General features: G+C 41.0%; 1 protein-coding gene across 1 annotated transcript in view; it reads right to left on the bottom strand.

Annotated features, from left to right (window-relative positions):
• LOC141413652 (uncharacterized) overlaps positions 1-21,018 on the bottom strand; it is a 143,219-nt gene that overhangs the window by 24,006 nt on the left and 98,195 nt on the right. The gene's annotated exons all lie outside the window — the stretch shown is intronic.

Here is a 21,018-nt window from a genome sequence, read left to right as displayed (position 1 = left end):
AAAGAATGAGCAGGGCTAGGCTGACTCCTTTTTGACAATACTCCTGCAAGAATTCAGTCACCTTCTTTGCACTTCCCTCATCTCAGAGCAGACTTTGAGGAAATGAAAAGAGTCTGTTTCTTAAGGAAGAGTGAGGCTCCTGCTGCTGGAAAGGTGGACTGGGAAATGGGCTCCCATGCAGGAACCAGCACCTCCTGCAGCAGACAGGTAGCCACTTTCTGAGGACTTGTATGTGGGTTCTTTCAGTAGTGTTGATCATTTGCTGAACATGTTACAAAACCCTAATAATGCCCAGCAGTAAAGAACTGGCTCCAAGATGTCTTCTGCTTTAGCCTAGAAACCAAAAGAATGATCATGCAGCTCCCTTTATGGAAGCTAAATTTCTAAAGCCTGGCAAGGGAAAGAATAAAATTCTTCCAGGCCATCTTTAATCCAATGGAGGAGAACCTTCCCTTTCCTGATGGACAGAAGTGTTGGCCTTGATCTTAACAGAGGAGAATCCTGAGCTTGTACAGGCCCTGAAAGCACCCAGGGTCACTAAAGAGAAAGGAGAGGGCAGAGGCATTGCTTGCTTGCCTTTATTTCTGGTCTTAAGTGAAACAATTACTCTACTAAGATAGACGGTGATTTTTTTTTTCTATTCTGATTTCACAGTCATCTTTCTTCTCTATTTCTATCCCATCCTCATTTAGTTATAAACCAAACAGTACTCAGTTCACTCTTTCCCACTTTGTTCTCATCTTGTCATTTTAGTTTAAATCGAGAACTCAAATCCTTGTTTACATGCAAATGACTCAGAGTTATTGATGCTTATTTAAAAATAAATAACAAAGAGGACCACTAATGATCAAAATGATATATCCATTTATGGAAAATATCTCATTATTAAGAATCATTTTTTCATTATTTAAACAAGTTTTAGCTCTTTTTGTCTCAGATATTGAGCTTGGATCCTTGAGCTTTGGAAAAGTTGAAGAAAGATGGAAAGATCAAAAACTCTTTGGATGTAAGTTGGAGGAGCAAGTAACAGTTGTAGTCTGTTATTACTCTTATTATGTTAAGTAATGGAAACACAGATTCGTGTGCCATGCAAAAAACCATCCTTACATCTTTAAGCTGCAAGTCTCCAATTCTGTATAAGACACAGGTAGACCTGACCTGAAGGAGCTGTTTTTAAATCCCTTTCAAAAACAGGACAAAAGATGTCATATTATTAAGCTAAAATGTTTAAAAATGAAAAGTGTTCTGCATGCCACATGGTAGAAGATCAGATTTTTATTAATGCAAGTTTTACATGCTGGTTAACCCTCCTGAGAGTCAGTTTCCCAAAGCTTTGGATTGTGTTCAAGCCCTTTGCAAAACAGCATATCACTTCCATTATTCTGAATATTAATTGAGGAACATTATAACCAAGGATGCAAAGCAAGATTTAAAACGTGATTACAGCCATTGGGGCTTATATCTAAATAAGTCATTGGAAATTCAAGCATAGGCGAGAATAAGGTTGTAAATCAGTCTTATCAGAGGAGTGAAGCTCTCAGCCTTTTTCAAAAATGAGCTTGCTGCTTCGGGATCAGGAGCACTCTAGCTGTGACTTGGTGCTGTATTTATATGGGCAATTTTGATCAGAAATCAGAGTTACATTTTTGACTTGTGGTTTAGGACATACAGGACATTTTCCTTGGGCGAGAAGAAGACTGAAAGAATATTGTCTAGTTGATAGAATTTTCTCTCCTTTCCTTAGTTCATATTTCTATTTCAGTCTCTATGTTAAAAATCAAAGAATTAACTGAATTTAATCAAACCAAATTTTACTGCTTTCAAAAACAACTCATTAAGCTCAGAATCAAACAATTGCCAGCAACTCATGACTTTTTCTCACAATAATCACAATTTTCACAACAGTCCATTGTTTGTCTAAATTCAACTCCTTTTATCTGCTCGATCCAGTTTGGAAGTAGGTAAAAATCCCCTATTTCTCCCACCAGCAGCAAAATAAAAATATCGTCTTCTCTTCTAGCCACGGAATTTTAGTTTTCTTCTGTTTCCTTAAATGGTTGCTGTATATTTGAGGGATGGTTCTTTGTTTAAAAGATGCAAAAGCCACTCTCTCATCTAATTCTAATGAGATAAATAGCATTATGAAGGGAATATTAAAAATTTACAGCCCTCTTTACTAAGTTTATTTGTCAGCCGTCCATGCTGAATATTGCATAGCACACACACACAAACACACACACACACACACACATACAGTCCCAGCAATGAAAAAGAGATGAGGAGATAATGACACAATCATAACACGTCTGATGAAGTTTGCATATCTTGGCTGCCGTTGGCACGTCATTTAATTGTATTGTGCCAAACTGGCAGAATCACACAATATGTTAGTGTAAAGGGTCCACAGTTTAAGAGGAAAATCTAGAAGTGTTAACTATACACTGTCTAATTATACAACCTTACTGTCCCAGAATGTGATTTCAGAAACCATTTCTGACATATGGGAAAAGGGTAGAACAGCTGGTCATTAAGGTTTTCTCAAGACTATTTAGCAACACACTTGAATGTAATTAAAGTGAGACACTAAATACTGCACTTGTGGTGCAATGTATTTTTAATTTTTATGGCACGTGGTAAAAGCAAATAGATGCAAAGCATTCAAGTTTCTCCATTCAGCATCCAACTTGTCAAAGACTCAATGTCTGTTTGGCTGGTTGTAAGCAGGGTCCTGGTGTAACTTGTAGACATCCATTCGTGGCATTTAAGGCTGTCTTTTAAGGGACTGAATGCTTAGAAGAAATGTCCCCTTGGGACTCCCAGACAAAGCGTGAGACGAATGCATTCATTCATTCATGCATGCATACATTCATTCCTCGGACAGACTGGCCTTATGCTAGGTGATAAAAGCATTGTCTCTGTCCTGGCTTTGCTCACAGCTTCCTGACCTTATGAACTGTGTGAGGGAAGCTCATTAAAGGGTCAGTGGGAGCACAAGGAAGGGGCACCTGTCCCGTACTGGAGGTGTCCCTTGAATAGGAATTACTTAGGCAGCTATGAAATGATAGGAGTCAGAGGAAAGGAGTTTGGAGTGAGGGCAGATGAATAATGCAAGCAGAGGGACCAGGGGAAGCCAAGGCTTGGAAAGGAAAAAGAATGGTGCAATATGAATAGAATCCTTACATTTATTGAACATTTAAAATGTCCTGGCACCGGTCACAGGTGTAAACATACAGTGTCTTATTCAATCCTCATAGCAATCTTAGGTGATAAGCCCTATTATTATCTATCCTTTAACTAGTGGGCTAGTTCACCACAAAAGAGTGAACCAGGATTCAAGTCCAGGTTTGTCTAAATCCTTTTCTCTATATTGCCTTTGTCAATTGACATATAGTGTGTGTGTGCACACGCGTGCATATACATGTATATATGTTATATACACATGTATACGTATGTGTACATATATACACTCACACACGTGCACACACATATATAGTATACATATATACTCTAATTATATTTATATATATATATATAGTATTTAGTTCTTATTAAAACTAAATGATTAGTTGGGCATGCTAGTGTATGTCAGTAATCCCAGCTATTTCAGGGGACAGAGGGGAGGAGGGATCAAGAGGATCATGAGATCAAGGCCAGCATAGGCAAAGTTGGCAAGATTCTATCTCAAAAAAAAAAAAAAAAGGCCTAGGGGTATGACTCAAGTGACAGAGTGCTTGTCATCCCCAGGATTGGGTGTGTGGGAGAGACCCTATGATTAACAAAATGAAAAGCTACAGACCGAGAAAACATTTGCAAATCATATACTTCAAGGATATAAAGGACTCTTGAAACTAGACAGTAAGAAAACAAATCATGCAATCAAGTAACTGAATAAAACATTTGGAACGTCACCACAGAGACATGTGATGACAAAGAAAGAAATGAAAAAATTGCACCATTGGTCATTGGAGAAGTGCAAAGAAAACCACAGTGAAATACTACTAACCATGTGGAATGGCGAAGGTAATAAATGAATGACAAAACTAAGAGCTAGCAAGGAAACGGAACAAGTTGAATGCTCACATATCACGGCTGGGAGTGAAAAATTGTACAGCCACAGTGAAAGAGCTTGGCATCTTATTATAGATTTAAACATACACATAGCATATGACATAGCAAATCAACTCTTAGTTGATTACCCTAGAAAGATGGAAAGTTAAGGTCACATAAAGACATGTATGGAATATTTAGACCAATATTATGCATAGGCATTGAAACCTGGAAGCAATTCAACAAGTGAACTGATAAACTACCTTACATCCATACAATGGAACACTACTGAGAAGTGAAAAGGAATGAACACAAAACACAATAACATGGAATACACAGAAAAACACGGAATGTCTCAAAGACGTTATGCTAAGTGAAAGAAGCCAGTCTCCAAAGGTTACAAGTTGTTGACATTATTAAAAAGCAAACCTTACAGGAATGGCTGCCCTATGTAGTGATGGGGTGGGGGATGGTTTGACCCAAAAGGGCAACAACATGGGGGAGTTGTTGGGTGCGACAGAACTCTCTGGATCCCATAGTGGTAATCACATAGACATTTCATTGTCAAGACTCATAGAGCTGCTCTTTTTTTAAAGGTTAATTTTACTATAGGTTAACTTTAAAAATAAAAATAAAACCCTTAGGAGTTTTTTACTTTAGGTTTTTTAATTTGGGTTCTCCAAAAAGCAAATCTTGAGACAGATAAACAAGTAAATGCTACAAGTTTACTTTTAAGGCAAGCCCAGGAATCACAATAAAGAAATGAACAGAGTGAAATAAAGATGGAAGACCAGCCAACACAGGTGCCTTTGGTGGGTGGGTTTCCATTCTAGAACCCACTGAGACACCACATGGATGGCTCAGAATCACTCCACCAGAAAGAGGGTGAGTCCATCTTCCTTTTGGTCACAGGTTGCCCATGGAAGCATAAACTCTTATGCTTCTAAGTTTTGAAAGTGCCTCTGAACACCCCTAAGCAAAGGAGAAGGAAGACCCAAGCCCTTGAGCTGGGAATATATCACCTGTCTATTGCTGCTGCTGCTTCTGAAAGGGACAGGAAAACATCTGCTAATGAGAATTTAGTAATGAATGTTCTACACATACAAGTTTGCAATAAGTGGGAAAGTTTACCAAACAATGAAAAGAAATGTGTGCAATATTAACAAGGGCTCTAGCCATGAGGAAATGCTTAAAACAAGACAGGTACCACACTAAACCTGTCAGACTTCATATACTACCATATAATATAATTCTTCAATAGCCCAACAAGGTAAATGATAATATCCCCTTTTTAAAAGTAAGGAAACTGGGGCTCAAAGCAGTTAAGGAACTTTCCCAGGGATGTGCACCCCCACACCCCACACACAGGAGACCATAGTTTTCCCATCATACCCCACTAGGGCCTTCTCTAATTCACGTTGCCACATAGTGTTACAGAAGATTGAGCAATCCTAAGGATGGTGCATATATGGGGAATTGTGGTTAACAAGCCAGATCTTAGTCATTGAGGGTGGCGGTCCTACTTGGGCCTTCTTTGCTTGGCTATCTATTAGCATTTCATTAGTCATTGGGATCCCTAATAGATAATGGCTGGAGAGAGAGTAAGAGAAGGAGAGATGAAATTCAGATTAATCTATTCTATTCCTTACACAAATGTTGAATCTTTGGCACATAAGAAATTGAAAACTGGGCATGGGCAATGGTTATTTTAGCTGCTGCTGTTTTCTCATTAGAAAGAATGACCAAGCAGGTGCTCCAGTTGTACCCATTGACTCTGTAGCTTCAGCTTCCTTGACATGATTGGGGAATTACAGTCTCTGTTTTCTTTACTGTTTTTTAATGGGTAGCTTTTCATTCCTGAAGATGACTTTGCTGACAAAAGGACATGAACTTGGAGTTGTTTTCTACAGTAGGGAGAACAGGACTGTAGAGAGAGTCATTCACGTTCCCTGGCTCTCTCACAGTCTCTGTTGCCATCATCATAGCTGGACATAGTTTAGAGGACTTTTGGCCAAAGAACAGACAAAAGCTAACTGACCCACGTGGGCATTGAACCCTTGACCTCATTAGCATTGTTTTCCTACCACCGTGGCTAACAGACAGCCCAATTATAAACACTGACTCAAAGAGGGAAATCACCTCTTCACCTGGAGTCAAGAAAAGCCAGTGACTGCTGGTTTGTTAAGAAGAGGATGCCTCTCCAGTCAAATAATCACACTATAAACACCTACAAGCAGTTTCTAAGAATTACCCTTCCTTAAGTGGCTCAGTGTAACAAGAATTGTTGTCAATGTGATTTCCAGTATGGAAGGGGATGAATCATTTACCGCTGTGATCTCCATCGCTAGTGCCCTCTGGATCCATTTCACACTGTTAGTCCTGATCCATTAAGCTGTGCCCAGGAGCAGAACATTTCTTTGCAGTGCCTGCTGAAGGGTCTACAACAGAGACATGCCCACATAGGATTTTATAAAGGAACTGGCTCTTGTTCTACAACAGTGTAGTACAGAGGTTCTTCAAAGTAGTTCAACAACTCTTAGACACAACTTCCATGTTCTGAAAGGTAGCCATTTGTACAATCTATGTTTGTGTATGCATTAGTACATATATATGTAATTGTTTAGGAATTCCTTAAATCAATCAATCTATCTATTCATCTATCTATTTATATGTACAGGTAGATGGATAGATAGATAAATAGATAGATATGTTGAAATACATCTAATTAATTACTTTTGCAAACTCAAGTTAATTCAGTAAGATCCTGGGATGCAGTTGCTGAATGGATCAGTCAAGGTATGATGCTAAAGAATGATTCAATTCCCAGACCAGTTAGAGGTCTTTTCTCTAGCCATGGGCCATAATTCTTGTGGGGCCAATCAACTCTCACATGGTATGATTTATGTAAGGACAAAGAGAGACAGTATGAGGACAGCTTATTGAAGAAACATCCTCTCTGTCAGAAATAAAATGGCCAATTCTGATGGCAATGGTTTAGCTTTATGGTGAGCTCATATAGTATAGGCAGCACTAATTAATGAATAAGAAAACACATGACCAGAAATAGCATTTGACCCACCTATAAGTGAAATGCAGTTTCAGACTCCAGACTGTGGCTGTAACCGAGTATGTGTTACTCCACAGACTATTTGTTGACTCTGTGTTTTTTGTTGCTAGCTCTACCTTCCCCTCTATTCTACTCTTTCCAGCACAAGACAGTAATGAGGCTTCTCTTCACTGCTCACCAAACATAGACATAAGATTTACAAGGCATAGTAAAACCCAGTTCATGACCCAATTTGATATGCATAACTAGTATACCAACATCCCGTTCTCTACCTCCAGGCACAAGGGACGTTACACAGCCCTACTTTTTGAAATTAGTTCTGCCCAATGTGAGTAGTTTGGGCCAATAAAATAATGAGCAGGAAAGTCCAAAACATTTCTGTGAATATTTAACTCTCTACAGACATAGTGGCACAAAGTTTCAGGTAAGCCTGGGCCTCCTATTGAGATGTCAGCATTAGAAATGGTGGTCTAATGGGGTCTGGTCATCATGGGGTCCTGAGTGATGTCTATATGGGGCAGGATATCTCTGACCTTATACCATTACCCCTAGATGTTAGAGTAAACCAGGAATTAATCTTTGTTTTAAGCCCTGAGACTTCAGGGTTATTTCTTTCCTGGCTGCCTCAGGTATTGAAACCTCTCAGCATTTCAGACACCGGGATTAGGTATGAGAAGTTTGGGAACCCAAGTGCTCACTAAGGCACTCTACAGTACAGTAGCCCCTTAACTACAGTTTTGCTTTTCACAGTTGCATTTACCCAAGGTCAACTGAGGTCTGAAGATATTAAGTGGAAAATTCCAGAAGTAATTCAAAAGTTATAAATTGCATGTCATTCTGTATGATTAAATCTCTTGCTGCTGACTGTCTCCCACCTGGAATGTAAATCATTCGTTTGTCTATCATATCCATGCTGTATAGGGTATCTTCCCCTTAATATCTTAGTCACTTAGTGACTGTCTTGGTTATAAGAGCAAATGTTACAATATTACAGTGCTCGTGTTCAAGTAACCCTTACTTTACTTTAAGTGGCCCTAAAGTATAACAGCAGTGATGTTGGCAATTTGGATAAGCCAAAGGGAAACTATAATGTGCTTTGTTTAGGTAAAAAGGTGGAAGTTCTTAACAATAAAGACAGGAAATAATCATATTCTGAGATTGCTAAGATCTGTGTTAAGAAAGAACCTTCCATCTGTGAAACTGTGAAAAAGGAGAAAGAAATCCATGTTAGTTTCACTGTCATACCTCAAATTACAAAACTTACAAGCACAGTGCACAACAAGTGCTTAGTTAAGATGAGAAAAGCATTAAATGTATGCATGGATGCATAGAAAAATTACATAACAGGATTTGGCACTATTCATATTTGGAACATATCCCTTACAGACAGGGGAAGACTACTCTGCAGTCCTGACTATATAACTGGATCCATGCCTCAGTTTTCCCTCAACCTCAGCTACTCTGAGCAGGGGTTTGACACTGTTCCTGCCTAGTGCTCTCCTGTCCCTCCAAAAATATCACTATCAATGTAGCTTTAGGAATCACCTGCACAGCACCGCACCTGCACTTTGATACCATTCCCTACTTGGCTTGAATTTAGACCCCATCTGAACCATTGCCACATTCCCTTCACCTTTTCACTATGCCACCATCATAGTGTTCAGTCATAGACTTCATGTCCCCTTAAATGTCTTCCCATTTCAGGTCTTGATTGTCAAGTTGCCAATGCACCTCGCTAGTTCAACGAGAACTAGCTGTGTGCCCATCAAAACCGTGAGGAAGATCTGGATTCTTCCTTAAGAAGTCCTTATTTTTAGGGCAAAATCAGTTACTGTAAGCACTGTAAAAACATTGTAAACAGTAGGTACTTTTAATGTCCACTTGCCTCCATCTGTCTCTAGATACTATAGGATTGCAGAGAAAAGAGAGATAAATAGTGAAAACAAGTCAAAGAAGTCCTCACAAAAAGGTGGCTTTTATGTAGGACTTAGAAGTAGGGTAGAAATTGGATAAAGCTAAAGAAAGGGTACACATGGCAAGAGAAACAATACCAGACAGGTGATAGGTAAGAAGTGTCAATTAGTAAAATTAAGTTGGTGCAGGTGGGGCAAAATGTAGCAAAACTTACCAGGTATAGTACTTTAGACTTGGTGGGGTAGAAAATAGAAAGCCACAAAATAATTTACATAGATGACAGAGTGGTATCAAAGAAAAGGAAGTGGTTGTAAACCAGGGATCCAGATCAAGGTCTGAGAAACCTTGAGAAAGTAACAACACTGCTCCAAGGGCTTGCCATGGGGAGTTCTGGCTCTTGACATTTGCACTTCTGTGACTGTTATAATTTGCATCTAGAATGTTCCCTAAACACTCATGTGTTAAATAAAGACTTGCTCCCCAGCTTGTCACTATTGGGAGGTGATGGAAACTTTTAAAGGTATGACCTAATGGGAGGTCTTCCAATTACTGGAGGTATACTCTTGAAGGTGTACTCCTTGCTCTTCCTCTCTTTTTAATTTCCTGGCCATGATGTGAATAGATTTACTCCACCACACATTCACCTTCCCCATGATGTGCTGCCTTGCCATGGCCCAAAAGCAATGGTGCCAACCAACCATGGACTGAAACCTCCAAAACTGTGAGGCAAAATAAGCCTGTTTTCTTTATAAACTAATTACCTTAGGGTATTTGTCACAGCAAAGGAAGATTTACTGACACAGTGACTGTGAATGACTCACCTAGTACCAGGAAATAAACTTCTGCTGAATACCCAATCTCAATTTTCAACAGACACCAGTCCTACAGATTAGTTCATTTTGTGTTGCTGAAACAAGACATTCAAAACTGGGTAAAATGATAAAGAAAAGAAACTATGCTTATTTTGGCTCATAGTTCTGAGGGCAGTTCAGTCTAAGAGCAAGAGCTTCTGGTGAGGGCTTCATACTGCATTACAACAAGGCAGAAAAGCAGAAGGGGAAGCAGGTGCATGCACGATGAGCACATGGAGAGACCTAGAGAGGCTGGCCTGCTTTATAACAAACTGCTCTCATGGTAACTAACCTAGTGTCGACACATAACTTACTCCTGTGAGCCCTAACCCAGTCTTTCAAGAATGACATCAATCCATCATGAGGGCACTGCCCTCATGACTTAATAACCTCTGATGACGCCCCACCTCTTAAAGACCCCACTACCTCTCAATACCTTTACATTGGGGACCAACATTTTTAGCACACAAACCTTTAAGGAACATACACTATCCAAACCGTAGCATGTAGCAAGCACCCCTGGAGGCCACTCTGCCTGCAGACTGAAAATCTGGGTTTTCAGCATTCGCAACCATGGTTTTTCATACTGTTATCAGGGCCTTAGCAGAAATTAACACTATCTTGTCCAGCTCCCTCCAGCAACTCCATGACATTGTCATCCATGTAGCTATAGGTATCTTCTGTCACCTGTACTTAACGCCATTCCATGGGTGAGTGGACTGACTGTGTCTCAATACTGTGGCTGGCACAGGTTAAAAACGGACATTCTCACTTCATGAACCATGAGTCCCTGTTCCCAGACACCTACAAAAGTCACCTTCCCATCCTTGCTTAGAAGCCCAGGAAGAGCCATGTCCTCCTTTTTGCTTCCTGTTTCCAGAGGTCAGACAGAAAAGATCAAAACCAGCCTGTAGAGCCAAAGTTAAACAAGACCCTGGGGACTTTCCAAGAGGGAATCTTCATTATTAAGTTATTTTGCTTGCTGAGTTAAGAGTCTGTTGTTTCTAAGATGCATAGATCTTAGTTCTGGAATTCATTGTTTTTCTGATAGACATCAGACATTTGCTTTAAAAATTGAAGTGAAAAAAATCCCTCAGTCAGTTGGCTGTTCACTCTCTACCAATTTGCAAATATCTGAACATTTGGAGAAATGTTTTTAATCCAATTTTTTTTTGGCATGGTGCTGCCTCACAGTCATGCTTAATGGCCATGTTTTGACAATTTTGAGAGACATCTCAGGGGATGAATGTTGTCTGGTGGCTTTTGTCTCCTCAACTAGCACTATTCTAGGATTGAGGACCTTAGACTGAGCAGGGTCATGCTTCCAGAAAGCATCCAGCTAGCATTCCCAAGGCTCAAGTTTGAGCAACACCTCTATGTGTATAGTATACTTCTTTCTCTTCCAAACTGCCACTTTGTGGGCTGGTTTTTTTTTCTTTTCTTTTCTTTTCTTTTTGGTGGCACTGGGGTTTGAACTCAAGGCTTCATGCTTGTTAGCCAAGCACTCTAGCACTGAGCCACTCTCCCAGCCCCAGGCAGCCACTTTGTCATTGGACAGTGAGTAAATAGGCACACAGTGATAAGGCTCTTTCAGACTGTGGGGCCCCTGTTCTGTGAAAGTCCTAACTGACTCCATTGAAGTTCTTAAAAGAACACCTGTCCTGTGAGTAACCTTGACTTCCATTTCACCACCATCCTGTGCTCTCTAGCTGCTGAAGGCTGCTTAGGAAGGGGCCGTGGGACTTCCTGCAATCAGCCCCAGGGCAGCAGTCCAGATCATGATGATCATCAGCATGTGCTTAGCTTTTAGATGACATCAGACTTGTGAAGCAGGTGCAATGACAGATCCTGAGGTTCTAGTTCCAGAAACTGTGACCCAGTATGTCCGAAGCGGGGCCTAGAATGGCTGTGTTTAACAAGTTTCCTGAGTGGTTTCGGTATCAGTGTTTCAAGGGACACTCTGCTCAATGGCTTTCTTACACTATCCTGGAGAACAAAGAAATGTCCCTTTAGGCCTCATCTTCATAGTGTATTTCACATCTAAAACAAATAAGCTACTTGGTCCTGCTTCTCATCTTTCCAATGGGCCCCCTACTCTCCTCTCCCTTAGTCCTCCCAGAGTCACAGGGCAGATGCAGAGGCTGGTGCTCAGAGTCCAGACTGTAGGGTCACCCTTTCAAATGGAGCCCAAGTCATAAGGACCATCCTGGTCTCTTTTTTCCTGTAACTGAAGCTTTACTACCCCAGACCTTTGCTGAAATTTGACTTGATTTGCCCAAAATTTATACACATAGTCATGCACGTGCACAAGCGATCCAAATTCAGCTGGTTAAGTAGAACCTGGGCAAGTAGTATAGGTCAGACAACACAAAGGTCAGCTAAGACAGGAAGGCACAGTAGAGCTCCTCTAACAAAAAGATTAAAAAAAATCTGATCTGTAAGGTTGGGGCAGTGTAGTGGATGCTGTGATGCACTGCCCAGACTCCTCTCAAGAGCGAGGCACACACCCTCTCTGCCAGGAGTGTAGATTACTGACAATTCCCTTCGTTGATTTGCCCTCAGCCGAAGGTCATGCCCTCTTGCAAAGGGCAGCTAGTATCCAGTGACTAATTGATATCTCAGTTTAGAACAACTGTGAGAGTCTATCCCACATGGAGAACATCTCATGAGTTTTTGTGAGGTCTCCGTTTCCACAGCATCACAATCAGCTGCTTCAGCCGGATATGCTTCTTCCTTCCCTCACCATGTTACTTCGAAAAGCGCTTTCCCATAAACCACCTGCGTGTAAGTATTCATCTCAGAAACCAGTTTCCCGGGAACATGATATAGACAGTTAGTGTCAGGACTGGTCCAAGGAATAAGACCCTAACTAAGATTTTGAAGCTGGTCATCTGTTGGCCAGCTGGGAATAAAGAACCAGTAAGTTGGTAGGTCTTGTTCTGGTGGCAGAACTGATGAAATTTTTACTGGTGGCAAATTGGGAATGAATGCCAAAAAAATGGAATGAACTAGAAGTACAGTAGTACCAAAGGTGTTTGAAAGATCTGGGGGATGTAATAATTGCAAGGATAATGAAATCGGATGGTTGTTGTGGAGTGCTATTGGTGCACTGAAGAAAGACACTGAAAACTGAGGTTGATTAATCACCAATTTAAGGTCAAGTGCAAAACCCAAATGCCTTACCTAGAAACATATAAACTCTCATATATTTTTATTCGAAGGGAAGAAAAAGCTGAGAATCAGGCCCTGGGTATGATTATAAGAGCAGAGAAGTTCTAGAGAAGTTCTCTCAATCCTGGCAAGTCTTCTTACCAGGATCAGAGCTCTGATTTAGAAGAACTGGTTCCTAAGGGCTAGGGATATAGTCCAATGGTTAGATCACTGTGCTAGAAGGACTGGATCCTAAGACTTGATATGGAGACATCTGAGTTGATGAGTTCAAAAGAGATGATGACTGTCAGTTGTGTCCTGTTGGAACTTTGTTTACTTCTCTTAATCATTTTCCCAGGTGAAAAGACGATCCAGAATCCTGAAGGAGCTATTCAATCCAAATTGAGTGAAACTACCACACAAATGAAACCTATATGAGTAGCTCAGGGGTGGACTATAGGGCCTTCCATGATGTGTCATTCAGCTCAACACACACCTACACAGAGAGGTCTTAGAGACCAAGACACTTATTCCCCTAGCAATTGGGAGTTGGCTCCTGACAGTTTACAGTTGAGTTGCTCTCTGTGATTTGCCCTCTACTGAAGGGAGTAGACTCACCAAGGTCACCTTTTACCAGGGCAGCCCTCATCTATTGCCAAGTTCATTATGGTGACCGGCTCACTCTGAACACTCCAACCTCCCCCAAGACCTGGAAATACAAAATTCATAGCACCCTCCTCTCACTTCAGGACAACTTTGAAGGGCAAGCCGTATGCTAGAGCTCATCCTGAGATGGACCAGCCCTCTTTATAACTGTACCATAGTCCAGCTTCCCATTCCACCCAGCCCTTCTGAGAACACTCCCCAAAAAAACTACCTGCACACAAATCTGACCAAAGTCTGTTCCCCAGAGAACCCCACCTAAAAGACTTAGGGACTAAGGACTGGAAATCCAGGTAAACATAAAATTATCTGGATAGAGGATCTGGACCTGACTTAAGGTAGCCCAAATAGTGCCAGGTATTGTTCCATCTAACTTCAAAAGCAGATCAACTCTTCCCCTGCTCAGGGCTAGAAATAACCTTGGAGTTAAGATGGATCTGACCTACCCACTTGACAATCATGCAGATTATCTATTGATCCCTTTGATACCCAATGGAATCACATAGGCAAGGCTCCAAGGAATCCATATGCAACTTTGAATCAGAGTTATTGAGTTTTCTCTCAGGTACAAGACTCTGGTGTTTACTTTCTTGAGAGTTTTTGAGGTCAATATAGAGGTCACAGCAGAGGTATTAGTAAGGGTCGCTCTCCTGTAAGTAAGTCCCAAAAAGCATATCTGGATGGAGGAGAGCAGAGCAACTTCATGGGTGTATCCCAACACACCTGGGTGCCATGGGCAACCCAAGAGTCTTACAATAGAAATCAGTCTTTTCCAAATCTTCTCAGAAAGACTCCATAAAAAAACATTATCTGATGTTGCTTCCTTCATGCAAAATTTGGTAAGCATCGAGTGGAAAAATGAAGGGTACAGGAATCCAGGCAAGTCCTATAAAGATCTCATGGTGATGTCAGCCAACACATGCACACCTTTTAGTGGTCATATTCTAAGGATCAAATTGTGAATTCTCTATTTTTTATATAGATTTCCTTAAGTAATTCTCCATTGAACTTTATCATCTATCCTGTGGCCTCAGGTGTCAGTTAAATTGGCCATCAAATCTTATAAAGAAAATTTTACCTGAAAGAGTGTTGCCAGGATAAGCAAGTACCCTTGAACAGGAATTGCTGAGTGGATTCAGAACTGGCATTCTAAACTCAGGCAAGCATTCTCCCCTCCTTGGGTGAAGGCTGTTTAGATATTGCCCAACACGCGAGAAAACATCTCTCTTGTCCTTGAAGGCATAACCAGCATACTTTTGCGTCTTCTTAGGCATCCTTCTCCCCACCCCCCTTAATGGTACTATATGTTTTCATCTCAGAAAGAAATGCAGGATATCTTCTTTCCCTTTATTTGCCCTGCGGCGGTGTTAGACAACACTGTCTATCCAGGTAGATAGATTCAAGGAGACTGTGGGAGAGGGGCATTGTCTCTGGCAGGAAGCTATGCTTCTTGGGCTCCCCGTGTACCAGGACCCTCCAGCATGGCCTTGGGCGACCCACTTGACCTGGCCTTAGAAGGATTCAGCTTGGAAATGTGAAAATACCGGTTGTTTAAGGTGAGCTTCTAGGACACCCAAAGAGAAAAGAAGCCCTACAATTATCAAGAGTTGCTGTTGTGACTGGCTCATGTTGAACAGCCCCAGCTTGCTTCCAAAGCAGAAGTTTCTCAGTTCTTTTGCATGAGAAGTTTTCTCCCATGTTTGAGTGAGAAGTAGATTCAAGCTCCAGTGCAGAGGCAGAGGCACACTGGTTCCTCCAGGCTCACCAGCACCAGCCTGAGATCAGAGCTGCGATTATTCAAGATTTTCACCTCCACCACCGTTGTCCACCAATTATCTTCCTGTGGCCTGGTGGGAAGCTGATCAGAGAGCAGATACTGACTGACCTTTTGTGTTTATCACCTCCATGTTTTACGATAAGTATACATAGTTTTTCCCAGCTACTGAACTCATATAGATGAGGGCAAGGTCTCTTTGCTTCTTTCCTCAACAATAGCAAACAGATTCTCTTGAGACTGGAAACATTTGTTTTCTCAGCCCACTAACTCCAACTACAGTACATTTCCTCCTTATCATCACTATTTAGTCTGCAATTATTCCAGTCTACTAACTCCCACAGAGGTTGGGGAGAACCATGGCTACATTGCATAAATCATTGATTTGGGTCCTTCATTGTCATTAATAAGCTCAGGACATGGGAGTCCCTAGAGGGCCAACTCTTCGAATTTCATGTCCATTTGTGCTTATGACCCAGGAGGGAAAGGGAAGCTGTGGGCAAGGACTTTGCCATGAAGATCAGAGAGTTCATTTAAATTCACGGTGATTGAAGGTTCTGTTTATTCTCTTGTCCTAACACAGTTAATAACAAGCTAATCTGGCTAAATTATGAGAAGGACATCTAAAACAGTAAAGAGATGAAATTCTAATCAGGCACAAACCCACCCACTCCTAAATCTTCATATCATCGTATCTCAAGCTACCTTGATGTTTAGCTCCACTGGAAATTAGAGTGAATCCACCTGAAAGACAATTGCTGAAAGCATCCTCTTCCTGGTACTCTCACTTGACCTCATATACTAGAATTGTTGAATGGCCAAGGAACATCAGCATCTGGTGGTGGCAAGGCGGGGTTGGAGGGGGCATGTTTAGAGTATACCCTCAGTCTCAACTAGAAATCGACTGACTTGCAGGTTATGTTAATTTGCAGTACTGCTATACTATCTGATTACAGGTGCACTTGCAGATGCCTTGAAAGGAGCATTTGATCTGCTCAATAGTCATCTTCATCATCAGCTAATCAAGACACAAAAATCACACCAAAGCTCTGGAAACAGAGAAGATCCAGAGCTGCATAACCAACACCAATGCTCTAGAATTATTTACCCTGCATTTCTCCTTTGTATCTTAACTAAACACATGCATTAGAAATCTAGCTGTTGTGGGCATTAGGACATTGCTGTATAGCAACCTTCTAAGGACTGGGGTGTTACTTGGCTTTGGGTTGAGAATCCACATTTGGAAGAAGCTGGCCTACTGTGTCCCTGCAGGGCTCCCTGGAAGTCATTTACATATGCTCTTTAGAAGTGCCCCTCTCTTGCCAGCCCTTGGGGATGTCACAGATGGCAAACAGGGAAGGCTCACTGAACCCCAACATCTGGTCAAATGGTTCCACATAGGGAAGGGGAGTTAAATCTCTTCTGTAAGTGAAAGTTATACACCTATCCAGGGTCCTCCACACCCTTTGCTTTAAGAACGATTATCTTGAAGTTTTAGACAGATTTGGAAAATATTCAAAACCCAAGAATAGCTGTCTCAGTATCACATCCTATTAACACAGATATTTACATATTTGAAGCTACTCAGTAAGAGGAGAGACATTGGGAGAGGATGAAAGGGAATTCAGCGAAGAGGAAAGGGAGTGGGTGACAAAATATCTCAAGAAAGAGTTTTACTTTATTTCCTATCTTATATCTTTCTTAAACTAAGATTTTTAAAATACATTGTCTGTTGATAAGAACTGGTTAAGAAAAAAGGCTCCCACTGGAGACTTAAATAAATGGTAAAGTTAATAGAGACCCAGGGACAGAGCCTTCTCTGAAATGCACAGCTTGCTGCTCCACATATAGTATCTTGAAAAATCTTTACTGCTTTCAAAGATACAGCCCTTGGCACTCAGCACCACGCCTCCAAGTTTAGAATGTGGACCTCCATATTTATGTTCCCCAGATGGTGGAATTTATAAATGCACCATGGGGTGCTATTGAAATTAATAATTTAATTCATTTCAGTGATTGTACCGTGATTGCTAGTCATTATGGCAGTAGCAGTTAGCAGAGTCTCTCTGTACTGCAGTGTAGCTGAAGGGTAATATCAGTGAGAGTAATTCCTCTGTCATCCTCTTTCAAATGCAGTCAATCCCTTCTGAATGGGGAATCGCCAAAAGTCCCTGGAATGAAAATCAAGGCAGCATCAACATGGTTAGATGAAGGTGGCTTCAATTTATGTGATTTCAAAAGTTTGAAATCCATCCTCTGAGGAGCACTGGAATGATTTGTGGTTGTTTAGCTTGGAGAAGGAAAAGATAAGAAGAGAGAGTCCCAACCACCTCCAAATGCACACATCTTTCTTCTATGTCTCTGAAGACTCTACATTCAAATAATGGAGAATTAACTGCATTTTTATTTTATATTCCCACTCGTCTGCTTATCAAGGGAATATGCTGGCAGCTGAACTAAATGACTTTTAAGTCTCTTCCAGATATTCTCAGAGATTCCCTGAGTCTGTGGTTGTGTATGTGTGTGGGTGGGGAAGGGGGAGGGCAGTAGTGAGAGTCTGTATTTCCTCAAGGGAAGTACTTGCTTCTCTCAGCCTAATGACCTGGAATCCTAAATGTACAAGAGGGAAAATTATTGGGCACTGGCACACATATGTGTGGCCAATGTGAATGAACCCACTGGAATTTTTAACCCAAGAGGCTATAACTGCCTTGGATTTATATAGTGCCATTTTTTCTTTGGGAAGCCTGAACCCTTTTCCATATTTCCCTTATAACCCTCACACTTTTTGTTAATCACAGAAGGAAGCCCCAATTTAAAGGTTTTCTTTCAATTAGCTGAAACACTAATAGAGGAATAGTAAAAGAGTCTAGAAGAAGACAGAAGTTGGTTCTGTTCCTGACTCCCAGTTTCTGCTCCATCTGTTAGATTTCTTTCTCTGGGTTACATCATCTCTGTCTAACCCTCAGAACCCAAAAGAATAAGAAAAGAGTTAGAATGATTTTCCACAATGTTAGGAACATTGTCTGTCTCCCTAAGGAAGTAATTAACCTAAATGAGTTTATAAAAGTGCAGTCCTGATAAGATTGGTGTCCTTCTAAGAAGAGAAACCAAATCTCTCTCTCATTCTCTTTCTCTCTCCCCTCCTCTCTCTTCCTCCTTCCTTCTTCTCTCCTTCCCTCCTTCTTCTAGCCTCCAAATCTATTATTTAAGGCTCCTAATCTATGGTATTTTTTCATGGCAGCCTAAGCAAACTAAGACTGATTTTATGGCACCAGAAGTGGGCTGCTGCTCTCACAAATACCTGAAAATGTGGAAGTGGCTTTGGAACTGGGCGTTAGGCAGAAACCAGAAGATTTTTGAGGCCTGAAGTTACTGTTGGTAGAAAAATGGGTGTTGAAAGCAAAAGCAGTGAAGGCTCAGATGGAAATGAGGAACACTATTATTAGAAGCTAGCAGAAAGGTGATCCATTGAAGTCAGTGGCAAAAAACTTGGCTGGATTTGTCTTCTAGCATTTTGTGGAAGACAGAACTTGCCAGCAATGAAATTGGATGCCTCGTTGAGGATATTTCTAAGCAAAGTATTGAAGGAATGTCTTGGTTTCTCTCTTGTACTTAGAGTAAAATGCAAGAGGAGATAGAAAAATCGAAGGAATTGTTAAGAAAACCCAAACCTTAAACCCTCAAATCCAAACCTAAATAGGTTTAATTTGAAACCTATTTAATTTAATTTGAAAAATTCTCAGTCTTTTTGTATTGAAAAATAAATAAATAAATAAAAGAGAAAGCTTGTTCTCAAGAGAACACTAAGGCGTGACTGAATAGTCATTTGAAAAGAAATTAATATGGGTACAAACCATGAATTTAATCAGATACCTGCATTCATCCACTTTTCATTTCTATATTGAAGTACCTGAGACTTCCCTTTATGAGGAAAATGGGTTTATGTAGCTCATGGTTCTGAGGGATTAAACTCCCAACAACATTGCACAGGCTCTGGTGAAGTTCCTCCTTGGTTGCACCACTCATGGCAGGTGTCAACCCTGGGACTGAGAGATCACATTGTAAGAACAGGAAGCCAAGGAAACTGAGTGGGGCCAGGTGTGAGCTTTTATAACTACCCTTTCAAGAGAACTAACCAGGATCCCATGAGAAATAACTTAATCTCTTCTGAGGGCAGTTCCCCCAAGTGACCTAAAGACCTCCCACACGGCCACATCTTTGGGGGACAAACAACATCCAAACAGTAACAGCAGCTCAGCAGAAGATGACAGAATCAAAAAGGATGGGACTTAAGTAAACTGTTGGACATCTTGGATTCTATAGGACCAGACGAGAATGCTACCTGTGAGGGAAAGGCAAATGAAGAGGGTAAAGGGGGTGAATATGGTCAATGTACTTTATATACTTGTATGAAAATAGAACAATGAAACCTCTTGAAATCATTTTAAGTAGAAGGGAGGGGGATGAGAGAGAATGATGATGGAGATGATCCTAACCAAGGTGCATTGTAAGCATATATGGAAATGTCACAGTGAAACCCCCTATATAACAAATATATGCAAATAAAAATGTTGAAAAAAGAATTTTGTCTCAATTTTGCTTTGAGACTCACCCATACCTGATTTAGATTGTGTTTAAATGAGACTTTGGGCTTAGAATTGATGTTGCAATGAGCTAAAAACTTTAGGGGATGCTTAGATGGAGTGAATATATTTTTGCGTATGAGAAAGATATGAATTTGAGTGGGGCAAGAGGACAAATTTATGGGCAGAATATTTGTGCTTCCATTCCTATGGTGAAGCCCTAACATCCAAATTGGCAGTGCTTAGAGATGAAACCTTTAAATTAATTAAAGGTGAATGAAGTCATAAGGATGGAGCCCAGTAAGATTAATGTCCTTATAAGGAGAGCTACCAGAGAGTAAGGTACCAGAGAGATCAGAGAGTGAGGGCAACCTTACATCATTCTCATATGCATTTGACTTTCTCTCTCTCTCTCCATCTCTCCCTCTCCCTCTCTCTCTGTCTCTCTCTCTCCCTCTATGGACATGTGCCCCCCACATGAGGACACAGCATGAAGGCAGCTATCACTAAGCCTGGGAGAAAGCCCTCATTAGAGGCTGAATCAACCAGAACCTAACCTTGAACATCTAGCATCTGCAAAAATGATCACAAATTTCTGTTTTTTAAGCCACCAGTCTATGGTATTTTGTTATGGCAGCCTGGGCTGACTAATACATCACTTCCAAAAGCACTAGTCCTATGCAGGGCTCCATGCTCAGACTTCTTACCTCTGCATTATTGAGAGGGGAAGGGACAGTTGTGAAATAGAGAAATGGGTCTGAGACCCATGTGGTCACTCCCAAGAGGAGGACTGGAATTTGGCCACCAAATACAGAGCAGCTCACTTCTCTCTTTGCCTTCCCTCTCCAGCCTAGTGTGGGCTCAGAAGTTCTCAGAGTAGGACCAGGATAAAGAAGCCTATCTATTTGTTCTAATCTGGTTTCAAGGAAACTTATGAAAAGGCTGTGCATTTGGGGAAATGGCAAC

This window comes from Castor canadensis, chromosome 11, assembly GCF_047511655.1.
Source record: "Castor canadensis chromosome 11, mCasCan1.hap1v2, whole genome shotgun sequence".
Taxonomy (NCBI): domain Eukaryota; kingdom Metazoa; phylum Chordata; class Mammalia; order Rodentia; family Castoridae; genus Castor; species Castor canadensis.
Note: the sequence above shows the minus strand (reverse complement) of the source record. Positions and strands in the feature narration are given on the sequence as shown.